General features: G+C 31.9%; 1 protein-coding gene across 1 annotated transcript in view; it reads right to left on the reverse strand.

Moving 5' to 3' along the window:
* LOC119644805 (protein folded gastrulation) overlaps positions 1-14,750 on the reverse strand; it is a 68,157-nt gene extending 53,407 nt beyond the window's left edge. The window contains exon 1 of the mRNA XM_038044543.1: positions 14,263-14,750. The gene's annotated coding sequence lies outside the window, so the exon portion shown is untranslated. The remainder of the gene's footprint in view (positions 1-14,262) is intronic.
* Positions 14,751-15,286: the final 536 nt, after the last annotated feature.

Genomic DNA, 15,286 nt, shown 5'->3' on the forward strand with positions numbered 1-15,286 from the left:
TTACAAATACTTGCTAAACGCAATTGTTTTCCACAAATTGCTTGTGAAAATATTCACACAAACTTTAGTTAGCTAAAAATATTATATAGCAGATAAATAGCAAAAAAAATATTAAAAAAAAAAAAAACCCTGGGCGTAAGAGAAAGTTGAATTCATTATCTAATGTACGAATAATATCGGACTATATCAGCAAATTCGAAATATATCGCTAATATACGAGATTCGATAATAAATTTTTCTTCAAACGATTTAAGTTATTTTTTGAAGTGATGTACAAAGACACCTTTTGCGAGTAAACTGATCGATTACACTCGACTTGGAATGAATTTTAACTTTATATATATATATATACCAAGACTAAATAACTGATGTTTATAGGATCGGGTCTATGATTCATACACATAGAAGTTAGTAGCGGAATGATCATCATCATCATCATTAGCATAATCTAAGATTCGAATAATTGGAAATTTTCTTGAATGTGATCGAAAACATAATAAATTTATCTAATTATTTAATTTATCATAGCTCTGGCGAAGAGAAAGAGCTTCCTTTTCGAGTTTAAAGCTATGATTCTTATTCTAGTTTCAACTACACAAAGAAAGTCAAACGCAAGAGATCATATTGATTTCGCTATTAATGCGGATTATGGAGGATTACGGTTGCATATCACGTTTCTTATACATATTTGACAAGTTCCCTCTGGCTGTATAATAATAACAAAGTTTCAGAAACTTCTGAAACTTGAAGGAGTTTGAAGGATATTTTTCTCCGATTTTCAAATGTTACTTATCCAATTTAAAACTTCCGGTTTTTGCTTATACCCAGCCATGCCTATCTTTTTCACGTATTCAAAACTATTTAAATTGTAATAAAAGCCACAACTGAAGCAAAAAAGTGGAAATAAAATTCGCACTGACTAAAAATGTCGAAAATCGGAAATCAAAATTTGGAAAAAATTTTATATGGCAATGCTATACCCACTGCCATCGAGCGATCGTTTATCATTTCGATTGTACCATTCAAGAAGAAAGGCTTAACTATTTGATGGGAATCTCTCTCTCTCTCTCTCTCTGTCTCCTTAAAAGGATTAAAGCATAATCCGCGTAGTGTTTTACTCAACCAAAAATGTAGATTGAAAACTGAAACCTTGTAAAGCTCTCCTTATTTCAACGAAGCAGGCTAAGATCACTAAGAACACTAAGTCCGGAAGATGCGAAAAAAAAAACTGCTCTTTTCTAAATGTTTATCAAGACTCTACGAACTGGAAATTTCTCTTCTAACCAACTGTGCTCGTAATCGTGATCGTTAAATTGGAAAATTTTTTAAATGAACATTTTTAATCCTACTTGCCTGAGTATGTATAACTTGGAGAACGGATTGAATTGAATAAATGACTTCTGATTGATCACTTGAAGATTCAATACTTTTCATGTCATTCAAACGAATTATGCTTTCTATTCATGCATAGAATGAATGAAATTGAATTGCCTGTAGTAGTAGGCATCTAAAGGTTCATTGTAAAGCGTCTATTGTGGCCGTTTCGCATACCGTTTGCTATTTTTTTTTTTTTTTTTTTTTTTTTTTTAATTAATACATAAGTAGAGAAATCCACGAACATAAATTGTAATGAATTGAACTATAGTAAGTGTACTACATTTCTTAGCTCATATGCGTCACACACAGTTTTGTTGCAGTGGGTCAGTGAACCAATGCAATGCGCAAATAATTTTTATTTTCAAATTTTTAAACATTTCTCAAATAGCATAAGTTATTAAACGGAATAAAAGAGAACCATAGGCGCGGGCACTTTTGCGTGCATTCTGCAACATTCCAATTTATATTCATACCCGGCAAACGTATATACACACATACTTATGTTTATATAATTTTTTATGCATTAACACATAAAGTACACGCTACGCATTTATGAACGCAGATAGTAAGGCATTTTCAATTTCAACTTCCGCTTTTCGGTATACATATATATAGTGGGACCCATGCCGTCGTAAACGGTTAACAATAATAATAATAACGTACTATTGCACTTTACGAGCAGAATTTTACAATGAAATAATGCATGTGCATACACATATGCCCTGTTGATATAGTAGAGATTGTTAAGCGTTCTCGAGGGATGTGCCTGTGTGTGCGAACGAGCGAGCGATTACCTTACGAAATATACATAATAGAAAAGTAAACATGTTCATCAACACTTTGACGCTTCGTTGCAGATGCCGGCACGCATGGATATCATGCACAGGAATGAAGTGCAGACAACAAGACTGACTGTCAAGCAGACACATAGATTCTATATATGTAGCAAGTACTTCCTTAAATTTAAAATACAAAAAAAATTTATATACATATAAACAATTCATATTCGTATGCTAAGTATCTATAACGATGGCTGATATGTTAGGTTTATTACATATACGTCCCTTAAGAATTAATAAACAACAAATACCCTCCCTCTTGCAATCGTACAGTGCGCGAAGGTGTTCGAGCAAAAAAGTGAAACATTTGCTTTTCTGCATAAGTCATTCAGTATATAATTAATTTAAATAGTTATGTTTCACTCAATATTGACCATTTCTAACTAGTTATCGTCCTTTGCTATCTCTTCGAAATATTATATATATTTATTTATTTTTTGTTTGCTTCCTCTCTCTTTCTTGGCGAATATATTTGATAAGACTGATAGATTGACTTCGTCGCGTCTTAGATAGAAGGTCTCGCCAGCTGATTCTTTAGTTTGTACAATCTTACTCATTTCCTGTACATATATCGCTGGCTTCAAGTCTATTAACTAAAGCTTTGCCGCTCACATATTCATGTAATCTTCGTATAATCATGTAATCGTTATATCGTAAATGACATAATATCTTGATGGGATGGACATTTTTGATGATAAGCTTAAGCCATGCAGATTAAACATTTTTACACTAATCTTCAGTTCAATTGCATATTTAACCATATGGCTCCCAGATGTAAAGCAAAAATTTTATTTAAGCATTATCTTCACCATTGCATTGGACGAATGTTTTCCATTCCATAACAAGCGATCAATGCCTTTAAGTTGAACTTATTTTTAATTTACATTCGAATCAATTAATTTATTAATTTTTTTTTTTAATCTCTTTAAAATGATGTCATCATATCTCCCCTTGTAATAATAATTTTAAAAATTTTGTAGAAAAATTTTCGAAAATTTCTTAATAATTGTTTAGTTTCGATAAATTAAAAGCAATTTCAAAATGCATCGTAAAGTGTTTAGAAGGCTTCGTAAACCAACGGTATTAGGAACGTTTTTCACAAAAGCGAACACAAGACCATTTACTTTCGTTTATCATTTATTAGACTTCAATCTTATAGTAAAAACTAACTATTCATTGCGTTCGTTTGGTCGTTTCGCCCTTCCCATGCTTCTTTAATGCTACAATCTTTCTTAGAAATCATAATAGAATTTAAAATTTCTTTTTAATTTCTTATTAATTTTTTTTCTTTGCTTTTATTTGATAGACATACAAACAATACTAGCCGGATAGGAAGCAAACAGTATTTCTTCCACCTCTATATATAACGTTTAGTTCACTTTTTTCTTTTATTTTTTTTATTATTATTTTTTTAATTTTTTTTTTTTTTTTTTTTTTTTTTTTTGATATCTGTCTGTCTATCTATCTAAATACCTTAATAATGGAAAACGTAGAAAATAATAATAAACCAACAAACTGAATGGTTATGCAACAGGTTAGACATCTTCAACCAGGTAACCAAGCATTACTAATTTTAGAATTTCAATGTATGAGAAAGATATGTACGTACGTATATAAATATGTAGGAATAAATCTAAAAAGTTGTTCATTTTACTTCTTCGTTCTATGTTTTCTACTGGCTTTTTTTAGTCTCTCTGTTATTGTTTTTGATGTTCTAAGATTATATATACATATATATAATAATATTATATATACATATATATATATATATTACAAAAAAAAAAATAAAAAAATAAAGGTTTACACGATTTTTATTAAAGGCTTCCATCATTGTTTACTTTCTATATAGACTTTTATTACTTTTCTTGTTTTTTTTTTATTCATTTACTCTGTTTTTTTTTTTTTTTTCTTTCTACCTTTTTTTTTTTGTAAATTATTTGCAATCATCAAGTGATGCAATATTTATTGATAGATTAAAAGTTGAATAGTCAATTAAACAAATTTTTAGTAAATACTTGTTTTTGTTTTTCTGATGAAATCACTTATACCCTAATAAGATTAACTAGAACCCGCCTTGAAAAACTCCACAATAACATCGTGTTGTATTAAATTGTTAGGATATGCTAGTTCTCCATGCTTTCAAAGCCGGACGCGACGGTCTTGTACATTTTAAATCAGTCCAGCAATGTATTTTTATACTAACCGCAGATAATACATTATTAGGTTTATGAATTGCTTGTAATGCTTGTAATGCTTTCTATGCGTATTAAAGATGCTGGGTAAAAATGCAGGTTGTATCAATTATTAAAGAGAAAGGAATCGCGTTTTCTTTACCGCTCTTGTTTTTAGTCTGCTTCGTGAAATAGAAAAAATAAAAAAACAAAGAATAAAATTTGGTCTCAAACTTTTACTTTTACTCTGAAAAATTTGAAAGTCAGCCTAACGAATACATCGTTTCTATATAGTTTTAAATTTTTATGATTCCAAAATAATTTTTACCTCAACAGAACATCACTCAGTAAAATTCGTAGGCTGGTATGGAAATGTAGGAAGAGATTATTGATGATGAGGAAGAGATTAATGATCAATAGTAATGAATGACTTGTGAAGTGCCACCATTCGCATTTCAATGAACTGCAATTTCAAAAGGGCCACTAGTTCGGTAATAGATGAATTTCCTTCGAAGAAACATCCAAATGTATGTAAATTTATACCTTATGTACTAAGTAAAGAATTTCTCATTACTTTTATTCTGTCGACTAAAAATCTAAGATTGAATAGAAAAGAAATTTCCTTTTCAATCGTATCTCATGTCTCTTTTAATTTCATAACCTATTCATCGTTGGAAAATGCAAGGAATCCGTGGCAATAAGCAAAAATCTCCCCCTCTCTTTCTCTCTCGCTTGTTTCCACTTTATACTAGCGCTGATAGTTCTTCTTCTTTTAATAACATAAAATTAAGTGAAAAGTACTGTATCGCGTCTACATCGTAAAACCTGAAAGAAAAGACCAACTCCTCTAAAAGGGATGTTTAAAGGGGGAATACAAAAGAAGAGGAAAAAGCGAAAAAGTTATTTATGTTAGAAAAAAACATCTGTTTCTCTATGCTAAATAAATAAACAAAATGAATTTCTTAAAATAAATTTTGCAGAGATCCGTTATTATCATCACTTGTTTATGTGAACAACAGATATACGTACGGCAGAGATATTCGCTTGTTTAACTAGCTTCTGAAAGAGTTTATACGACAGCGCTGCAACGCTTTATTATTTATTTATTTATTTCTCACAAACTTACTTTTCCAATAATGTATACGGGAGCCGCGTTATTTTCATCTCGCAAGTTAGCCTAACTACATCGACCTGTTTCGATAATATATCTAGCTTTGGCAGTGATTTTCCCAAAGAATTTGATTTAATTTCACTTCCCCACCAATTGAAACCTTTATTGCTATCTTTGTCGAAAAAGTTCTGCAATTTTTACTTTGGACCGCCGCAGAGCTTAGTAAATAAGAGACGCGACTTACAAACCGCTCTTTGTATATTCAAATCTCAGTGCGATTCGATTATACTTCGAATCGCAGCTGCAGTTAGTCTTCATTCGGGTAAAGACATAGACAACTTACCGATTGGACACACACTGACTAATTCCACTACCGCCAAAGCCACCGCCTTCTTATATCCTTCTCTTTTCTTACTTCTTCCTGATTACACGCTCAATTACACATATAAAAAAGGAGAAAAAATTTCAAAAATTTTGAAAATATTTTCTTGAGCTTAATCGCTTTGGACATGTTTTTTAGATTTATTGCTCCAAGACTTTATGCACTTTGTTCAATGACCGATGAGACTTCTGAGATGTCACAAATACGTCGACAAAACAAGGTCCCTTCTCATCTCATCGCTCAATGATAAGTTGCAACTGTTTTCCTCCAGTACGCATCAAGTTTTTTCAGATTTTCGATGGGTGCCCGCTACACTGAGCTTTTTTTTTCTTTATACCCTATACCCACTTGTGCTACAAGAGCACAGTAAGTTTGTGCGGATGTAGAGAACATTCAGGAGAACTTGAGATAGGCCCATCTTTTATTATATGGATCGTGTGTGTCCGTCTGTCTGTATTGTTTTTTGAGATTTTACTTGCAATGGGCGTGTAGGACGATTTTTTTTTTTTTTTTTTTTTTTTTTTTTGATTAAAAATAGTCCTATAGCTGCACTGGGTCCCGCAGAGTTCCCCGTATTAAACACGACTTGAAAGAAAGACTGCAGTGTTGCCACTTTTCGTTATTTTTCAAAAAATAGTGTTTTCTTTTTAATGCTTAACTACATACTTAATGATCTCTTCACATATTTTTTGTATTATTACTCTGCCTTTCAACTTCAAAATATTATCAAACAAATTAGTTTATATAGAATTATTTTACTCCTTAGGTGCCAGCAAAATTATTTATTTGCTTGCCCGAGAAAATTTTCCGAAAATTCCAAATTAATTAACTTACTCCACTTCGTTTTCCGGTTTGTTGAACTAAGGTAAAGATTTAAAATGATCTCGTCCCCCAAGTTCGTCTATTTCTACGAAATCGAAAATATTTATGAACGATTTACTGCATTAGGTGCATTGCACTTATTGTTAGAAATATACTTGTAAAGCGTAAGTGAGAGAGTGAAAAGGTTGTGTAGGCTACAGGGCACATATTAGATATCATTCTTAGCAATGAAATAGATAAAGCTTTCAGAAATTTTCATTAACATATAGCAATGCGTTCTGCATCAGACTTGATAGAGAAAATGATATGCTTTTGTGTATTAATTTTTCTTTTTTTTTTTCTTTTTTTTTCAATCCGAATAAGTAATTTATTGTACTCCGAATTTTTGTTTTATTATTTTTTTTATTTTTTTTTATTTAGTCTGGCCAAAACGAATGGACTTGATTTGCGCCTTGATAAATTACACGAAATTTATTTGAATAGAGTTTAGGAAAGAGAAAAAAAGGAGAAAGGGGGGGAAAAAAAGAGACTTATTTTTACATTTTCGATGTCACCCACATAGAATTTGGCACAAGGTGGGGTATCCTTACTTTGAATTGTGTAAGAGAGGGGATTGAAATGAGAATGCAATGTTAACTAAACTAAAAACAAACATTACAAACCATTGTGCGCGTATGTATGTGTGTATGTGTGTATGTGTGTGTATGTGTGTGTGTGTGTGTGTGTGTTGCTGTGCTGTGCTTGATATTTCCAATTATTCTAAAAATATTTATTTTATATTCACTGAAAAATAAAAGTGAACCGTTTGACTATACTCGCATATATACTCGTATAAATATTGTAATAGGTTATGAAAAATGATGTCACGCGATATATGCTGCCATAGAGAGTTTTCTATTATCTTCGCCCGCAATCATAACAATTTGGTTTTTCAATTTTTATAATTTATTTACAGCTCATCCCATCAATTCTATTATGATCAATTTCCATTATAAGACCAAACATATACATAAGTAAACTGTGCGCATATATATTATCTATGTATATATGTATGCATATATGTGTACATATATATGTAAATTTGTGTATAACAATTCATTATTCACTATGTCCATTGTCTCAAAATGCAATTTTCATTATTTCATGTACACGTGGTAATGTTGTTTATTCCTATGCTTGTATGTAGGTTTATTAATTAATTAAAAAAAAGTATTAAGCCTTTCAGACATTGTCCTCATCCCAACTATTCAATTCGTATTCATTTATATTCATGCTTGCATCTATGATTAACGAATTGTTATTATTGCTAATGAGCTTATTATTTTTTAGACAAACAAAGTTATTTGCATTTAGCATGAACGCAAGCTTACTATTATGAATACAAATACATGCGAGATTGTTTGTTTATTGTTCACCCAACGAGATACATCTTTAAATTATTCCCTTCTGCTTTTTCTAGCAATCATTCGCCGGTTTATATAGAGTGTATGACATAATTTGTGTTTCGCGTATACACACACACACACACACACACACATGTTTATAAGTGTGCATGCAATTACTCTACAAATACAAGCATATATGCTTATAATGTAATTATGTTATATTTCCGCATTTCCTGCGTTTATCTTTTTTTCGCTTTTCTTTTCGTTTTTTTTTTTTTTTTTTAAAATTATCATTGCATGTGCTGCAGCCAATTTAAGCTGTTTGTTGGTTTGCAATGTATCTTAATAAGACTCAAAGTGTATATATATAAATATATTGTTTTTATTTTGGAAGCCGTTCGCAAACATTGCCTATAAACGTATACACGCTTGTATACATAAAAATATGTATATAAGTGTAGTTGAATGCGTTATTGCGGACCGTGCGATTTGTGTTAATGTGTTATTTGACTATAGGGCTTTTAATATGTACATTCCCCATTACACAGCGATCGGGAGTATACCATGATTATTGTTACGTTTGTAACTCGAAGGCACTTCACGGAAATATCCAATAAAAGATCTATACAAAGTATGCGCATCATTGGCAATACAATTTATTCTTTATTTAGATCATTATATATCTGTCCAATTGTCTGGTCATTTGGATTTCTCGCATACGCAGTCATCTTGAAAATAACTAACTGTCTAAAATGTATTAAGCTTACTAACAGTGATACAGTTAACAATTCGCTTATGTTATTGTTTTTGGAAACGATTTAAACCAATGAAGCGAACGCAGTGCCGTATCTTTAAGAAATTTGTCGACACTTAGTACGATTATGGTCGTAATTTAGTCGTATCTAATGGAACATATATATAATAAATACATAACAAGCGAGTCACGGCCCACCATTAACTATTCTATAGTATTTCGCTTAATGCAGTGATTGATATAGAAAATTGCCAAAGTAAGATATAATGTGGGAAGTGATCGAAAAAGTGATCAGATCGAATAGCGTTCGTCCTCAAACCAAAATATACTTTGGTATACACAAATTTCACCAAATGTCGCGAAAATTGCGATTAATACCTATATGACGGACAGACGAACAAGCTTAGATTGACTCAGAATCAGTTTCTAGTCGGTGTAAAGTATTTCTACGTAAATCCACAAGTGGTATGAAAGTCAACCAGTTTGGCAGTACCCAATGACTTACAGGTAGACGGGTCCAAGCCTTACGAAATGCCGAGAAAGCGCTTTCTCACAACAAAATAATTGATTCAATTACCCAGGGAGATATGTTAAAAAAATTCAATTTCTGGTTTTAAGCTCGGAAATGTTTTTAAAATATACATAACTCAATACGATTGTCTTTCGGTCTGTCTATCTCTATACATATATATATTCATTTATGGCATAAAACGAACTGCACAAACGACATAAGTCGTGCAAAATGTGATCGCATAAATAAAAAGCGATCATGTCACCCGCTTTGTCAATCGGTGTTGCTCCCTTAATGCTGTCAAAAATTAGACCATTCATCTATCTACGATAGGAATTTTATATATATTTCTTATTCTTTTATGCTATGCCATATATTGGCTGTTATTAAAGCTCACTTTCCATACAAAGGCAATAAATAAATAAATAAATAAATAAATAAAGGAAGAAGTAGTGAATCAATTTTATTAGAAATCACTTATACGGGGTGAGAGAGTGACAAGGGAAATAAGGCAAAGTTTTGAAATTGCATGAGCAAATATTCCGAGTTGTAGAGCAAAACGTAATGTCGTAACTAAGCTCAATATAGACTGGGTCACCCATTATCTCCCATATGTACATCTTCATTTATAGACGATGGGTGTCCGAAATTCGTTCTACGACGTCTACAACGTTTCTCAGTTGTTTTACTCAGCTTTCACACATAATATTAACGGTTTATATAAGATGAGATTTTTATGCTTGTTTTGTTTGTCTGTTTACATACATATAAATACTCATTAAGACATACAATGTGTTGTAGCAATTTAACAATTGAGGATAGTTGGTTATTTATTTAAATGGTTTGTTTGTTTGTTTTTTTCTTTTTTCTTTTTAATAGATTAAAGAGATTGTGTTTCGTGTGAAAGAAAGACAAATAAAAACAAAAACAAAAAAAATTAACTCTTTTTTTTTGCCAAGCAAAGTTACGATGTCACTAAAATCTTTTTAAAATTTTAATTTTAACTGACTCGAATTTTCCGCTTTTCGTTACATATTAACGTACATGTATGTAATATCAATAAACATAAAAATTTTTACATGTAAAAGGATGAACAGGCAAAAAAAAAAAAAAAAACAAAGAAAGAAAGAAAGAAAGACTGAAAACAGAAAAAGGAAAAGAGAAAGAAAACGAAAAGGAAAAGGAAAAGGGAAAGGGAAAGGGAAAAGCAAGAAACTTTAATCATAATAAAATTTGCCTGACAAACTCATTATTTGGTAGTATATGATAAACAAATTATTCTTCTACGCTAAGAAATGTGTTTTCGCAGTCATTTGTTTTTAGCAATTAAGATAATAAATAAATAACTCGTCAAGGATTTTATATTTTTTAATTACGTCTTCCTGTAAAATTCTTTATATGCCTCAAAATCGACCTCTTGTATGCAATGCCTTCCGAAAATTTCGGTACGCATTTTATTCGACTTTGGTTCTATATAGGATGCAAGTATCAGTTGGTTACAGGTTCTCGTTCAATGCAATACGCACGCACGTGTGAGGAGATGAATCCCAACTAGCAGCATTTAAGGGACAGTGCGAAAAAATGCAACTGAAGTGATGCAAATGATTAAATAGGCTGAGAGAGCAAGTCTCGAAATAATTGCAAAGTTGTTTGCGAGATTTCGGGCAAAAAATATTAGCATAGGTTCCTCCGTCTTCAGCAAGAGCAAAATGATCTTCAACTTGGAGATTATTCTCCAGATCTGTATTCTTCTAATTAACTTTATTGCAGATCGACGCAATCGTATTTACCATCAAAGATATGCGAAATGGGTTACCTCGCGGAACCACGAAACTTCTATCGCGAGGGCAATCACCCAAGTTACCCGAATGACAAAAGATCATCAACAATGACTTTGCCTACTCCGGTTATTAAGCTACTCGCACAAATATATATTTTCGAGAACTTATTTATAAACCCAATATATTGGCACGTGTACGAACAATTGTTTGAAGAAGACAAACAACCCTTCAATCGATTTCACTAAAGTGACATGTAAGTTATCTGAACGTGCGAGAATATCGTGCACCATTATTAGCCCTACGTTTCGCGGTAATATCTTGAACTTGAGCTTTTGCAAGTTATGAAAAATATAATACATCACTCAATAAGTTCACAAAAACTTTGTTTTCTATTCAAATTGTTGTTGCATTAGATATTTTCAAAAATAAGCTTTAGTTGACATCCTTTACTACATGCAAAGAATTATGTAATTCTCTCTCAAAAAAAAAAATTCAAACTCTAAACTCCTTACTTCTACTCATATCCGAATCTCCGTCAACTTTGTTAATTCAAAGCTAAACTAATAGCTCTTCGTGTGTATTGGTCAGATAATTTTAAAGAAATCGTCTGGATGTTCTTAGAAACTTTGCTTCATTTTTGAACGCAGATAAGATCCTTTATTATCTCTTAAGGATTGTCCCACTAACTACATAGACATTTACATATTCTGCAAGTGTTAGAAAGATTTTGCATAAGCGCCACTTGTACCAAAATTTTGTTCTTGTCAGTAAACCATATATTACCCTTACCACCGTATCAGAGATTTATCGATCGCAAAAACGCTGTCAAGTAACATATTTAAATCACAAACTAGTCTAAGTAATTTGGTTCGATAGGCGTCTATTGGCATTGGTTTAAAAGTTTGGAAATCCTTTTGTTTTTCATCTTCAGTCAGTGACGGAATATCTCCAGAAGCTGCATGGAGGTGTAATACGATAATGGTCAGAAAGGAGTCAGCAAAGAGGTAGGGCGGGTATAGATGCAGTCTTGTCTATGTGTGCCCTATTGGTAAGTGTTCTGCCTTTACCGTTCTGAGCACTCACTATATAGTTACGACCAAACCAAACTCAGCCGCAGATAAGATTCGAACCTGCGAACACTAAACTTGGTATCCCCGATTCTTACCTACTAGGATACTCGCGCGGATGTTAAATCTAATTAAAAAGTATTTATGAAAATATTTAACAGTTTTCATTAATTGTTTCTCGCTCTTGCGGTCGTGATCGGAACGGAAAGCCGTTTGGAGGGCATATTCCTTGCGACACACTTACGAAACTTGGCGTTTGTGTCAAGAAACATGTTAGGTAAGCATGGAGACATACTTTCCATAACAAAAATGTATATATATATATATATATATATATATATATAGCCGACATCAATATCTTACATGTATATCTTGCACACGTAAATATATATGTAGATATGTACATGCATGTATCAATATATGTGCAAATTAACACATCTCGAGCTTGAATATTACATATGAAATGATAAAATTAAAAGTATAAAAATTTTAAAATCCCAAAGTTTCTTTTAGCAATGTATTATTAAATTAAAAGAAATATTTTCGTTTTAAATTGTGATTTTTTTCTTATTCACAATATCTTAAAATTCAATTCAATTAGCATAACAAGTTTTTTAGACTTAAACCAGTTGTTCCCAACATTTTTTTTTTTTTTTTTTTTTTCTTTGCAATGATCTGATCATTCATCTTAAATATAAAATGCATGTAACAACATATGTAACAAAGCTTTGATTATTATTGTGTACACAAAAGCCTTGAATTGATCGGAGTTTAATTCTAATCTGAGGGATTTTTTATTAAATCAGCCTCCTATGGACTAGAGAAAGTTACAACAACACGCTGTATATAGTTCAAATTCACAGTTAAGGCTTATATACGTTTAGATATTTTGAATATTCGTAGTTTGTTCGTTCAACACTTTTTTGTTGTTCGTTCTTTGCATAGAGGAAAGATTGAAGACTCATATGAGAAGGAATTTTTTTATTTTAAATTAAAATTTCTCACAAAAAATTCTCTTCTTAACTTCAAATTTCTGAAGCCTAATTATGGTTTATATGATGGGATTGGTAGAGTGTACACAACATTTCTTATTTCTGATCTCTAAGAACTCTATAGCCCAAGGTTCAACTTAACTTTTATAAATCGTACTTCTCCGAAACCCTTTAATAAATTTAAAATAGTAAGCGTAACAGTAATAGTAACAGTAAGTAAGTAAATTTCAAGGGCGTTACAGTTCCATTTCATCTTAGCTATACTGAGTGCTCGCTCGGTAAATACATAAAGAATGTGTCGACTGCGCACACAAAACTATTTCTTTCTCTTTCCTCTCTTATATCTGACGGTCACAGTGTTACACTAATAGCGGATATCACCTGAGTGACTGATCATATTAAAACACAACAAAAATTCCAGGCCTTGATGACTTATTTTGTTACAATGTTTTTATAGTTCAAGTGCGTTAGTTGATCCAATGATCGAACAGAGAATAAAAAAGAGTATAAGGAGAAATACATGGGCCTTGAAGAATTACTGTCTGTGTGTATATGTTTTGCACTGATGGCAACATCATTAGATCGAATTAATTATATCGTCTAACTCTCAAAGGACTCAGATTCTTTGTAGATCTACTGGGATAGCAGCAGCAGAGTAGAGAGAGAATTCCTGTGTAACGTACTTTTACCATGAAAAACCGTAATATGGTACCGAATACCAAATATACACATCAATCAAATGGGAAAGAAGCGAAACATAAGAAGTACGTACAAGAAGCAAACGGGCCTTATTCTATGGCAGGGTATGGGCACTTGAAGTGCGTCTTCCTTCAAAACGATTCTTTCGATTCTTTTTATTCAAATTTCTTACTGTATTTTTAATATGTTATTCTGCAGAGAGATATGTAGTATTATCGTAGAGTAACTTTTTTTGCAGTTCTTGAGACGAACATTCGCCAGTTGCATAATAATCAAGATTTTCCAAAAAAATTCTACGTATTTCTCTAGATGCACGTGTACAGATTAAATATTTATTTATTTTTTTTCTTTGGGTTTATATTCGAATTTACCTTAATGGAGCCGTGGGCCGTAGGACGTCTTAAGTTGTTTAAGTGCTTCGCGAGAATGGGGTTCGTGTTGCCATCTTTTGATATTTTGCCAAATACTTTTAGTATTAGAAGGTTATGGACGTACGCGGGCATAGTGATTGATCGGTTGGAATGGGTTCCGTTCGAAATGGATTCTCACTAAATGGTTGCAAATACAAAATACATTTATAATCTGTTTCAATATTAATTATTCTATAAGCTTATTTTTGAGATTGTCACGTTGTTCTATTTCTTTAAACTTTAATGTTACGTTAATCTGAAGAATTTTGATTCAATTCGAAAGGATTTTGATCATTGCTTAATTGAGCGATTTCGATGTGTTTCAAAGTGCGCGACATATAAGAAATATTTTCTCAATATTGTTGGGTAATTATTTACCTTTCCAACGCAATCAAATTGATTAATTAATGTATTTTGTTGCTGCTGTTGTTGTTGTTGTTGTTGTTGTTGTTGTTGATTGTATTCTTACTAAGACGTATAAATGTAAAGTAAAGCGAAATTTATTACAGCTGTTATGAAATTTTGCATTGCAGAGATAATAGAGAATTTTGATTTCAAATGATCTCAGAGTGCACTATCAATTTCTGCTATTACAGTCGGGAAATTTATTATTATTATTTTTTTAATTATTATTATTATTATTATTATTATTATAAATTTAGCCAGAGAATAAAAATTCAAAGACTAAAGTCTTAAAGCACTAGCATCGAAGGTTTTCGGCTTTATTAACAACTCTACTGCAATTGAGATTTGAACCCGCGACCATTGAGTTGCTAGTCGAGACTCTTGGCTACTCGGCCACTCAGGCAGAAGTTAAGGGTCTGGAATGTCAAATGCTACTATAAATGATTTTTACGTTAAAATTTTGAATGCTTTCCACCATCGTAACCGAAGCCGGTTCATAGCAGTCGACTCGATCTTAATTTGAATATTGTACACACATACACAAGGCATCGACAGCGGGTCGATAATCGGCAGTTGTCGA

This window comes from Glossina fuscipes, unplaced genomic scaffold (assembly GCF_014805625.2).
Source record: "Glossina fuscipes isolate IAEA_lab_2018 unplaced genomic scaffold, Yale_Gfus_2 0, whole genome shotgun sequence".
NCBI lineage: Eukaryota > Metazoa > Arthropoda > Insecta > Diptera > Glossinidae > Glossina > Glossina fuscipes.